General features: G+C 44.1%; 1 pseudogene; it reads right to left on the bottom strand.

Annotated features, from left to right (window-relative positions):
* Nucleotides 1-640: 640 nt before the first annotated feature.
* LOC125107237 (non-histone chromosomal protein HMG-17-like) lies at nt 641-1,010 on the bottom strand (annotated as a pseudogene).
* Nucleotides 1,011-1,457: the final 447 nt, after the last annotated feature.

Here is a 1,457-nt window from a genome sequence, read left to right as displayed (position 1 = left end):
GAAAAAGGAACTCTTTTTTTTTTCCGTTTTATTTTATTTCTTTTCGGTGTCCCAGCATTCATTGTTTATGCACCACACCAGTGCTCCATGCAATACATGCCCTCCTGAATACCCATCACCAGGCTCACACAACCCCCACCCCCTCACCCCTCCAAAACCCTCAGTTTGTTTCTCAGAGTTCCACCATGAGAGACTTCTCATGGTTTGTCTCCCCCTCCAGTTTCCCCCAACTCACTTCTCCTCTCCATCTCCCAATGTCCTCCAAAAGGGAACTCTTTTGAGGGACACCATCTCAGTGGTGACACTGTAAAGTCCAGATTGCCTGACATACTGGGAACCATGTCTTAGGGGACAGGTTCCCACAGGTCTCTAGATTTAAGGGAGTCAAGTCTATGTTGAAGGCGGAGAGGAGGAAAAGGACATAAAAAATGAGTTTTAGTTTTCCCACACCACCCAGGGGTTTGTGCCAAGACGGCTCATGTGTGTCAATGTCAAGAAATCCCTTGGGAGCTAAGAGGAAGTTTCTCAAAACTAGAAGGGAAAGGTGTTTTTCCCCTATGTCATTCTAGCTTCGGAGATATTCTATTTGTGACATATACCCTTCCCCCAAAACAACAATATAAAGCCTAAAAAAAAAAAGTAAAACAAAATTCTGCATTTTTATAAAATTTGATAAAAAATAGTATTTCCAACTGTACAGTCACCAGATGTGCACAGTCATCAAAAATGTGCACACTTCATTTGGCCTCTCCAGCACCTTCAGCTTTCTGTGCCTGGTCTGTTTTGGTGACTCCGTTTTCTGCAGGGTTTTTCCCATCCTTGCCAGCATCAACTTTCCCCTTTTTCCCTTTGGGTACCTACTTTCCCTTCTTTGCAGGGGCCTGTTTAGGCTTGAGCTCTGGCTGTGGAGGGGCAGATTTAGCAGATAACCCTGCAGATCTTCTCGGTGGCTCATCCTTCACCTTGGCTTTATCTCCTTTAGCATCCCCTTCAGCCCTTCTCTTGGGCATGATGGCAACTGTGGTGGGACATAAGCGCTGGTCACAGGGATGCAGCGGCGCGTGGACTTTGCCCCGTCAGTGGGGGGGGGGGTTGTTCTTTCCTCTTCTTCACACTGCTCCCAGAGGCAGACACTTAACTGACTAAGCCACCCAGCTGTCCCACATGGTTGAGTTTTGAACTTAGGACAGAACCTAGAGATACCTAGTCTAAACCTAAAATTTTGTAGATGATGAAAACATGGTCATACCATGATTTAGAGAGAGCCCCAGAATAGCCTCTGTCTCTCATTTTGTGCTTTTGTTATTATTCTTAGCTACATTCTTTATCTTCTGGATATTCTACAAATGATTTTAAGTTTCTTATTAAAAAACACACACAAAAAGAAATAATGCAGTAAGGAAGGATGAAGAAAATATACAACCAGATATAAGATTAGAATGCAGACACCTACACCA

This window comes from Lutra lutra, chromosome 8 (genome assembly GCF_902655055.1).
Source record: "Lutra lutra chromosome 8, mLutLut1.2, whole genome shotgun sequence".
NCBI lineage: Eukaryota > Metazoa > Chordata > Mammalia > Carnivora > Mustelidae > Lutra > Lutra lutra.
The sequence above is the reverse complement of the archived record's forward strand: the minus strand, read 5'-3'. Positions and strand labels throughout refer to the sequence as shown.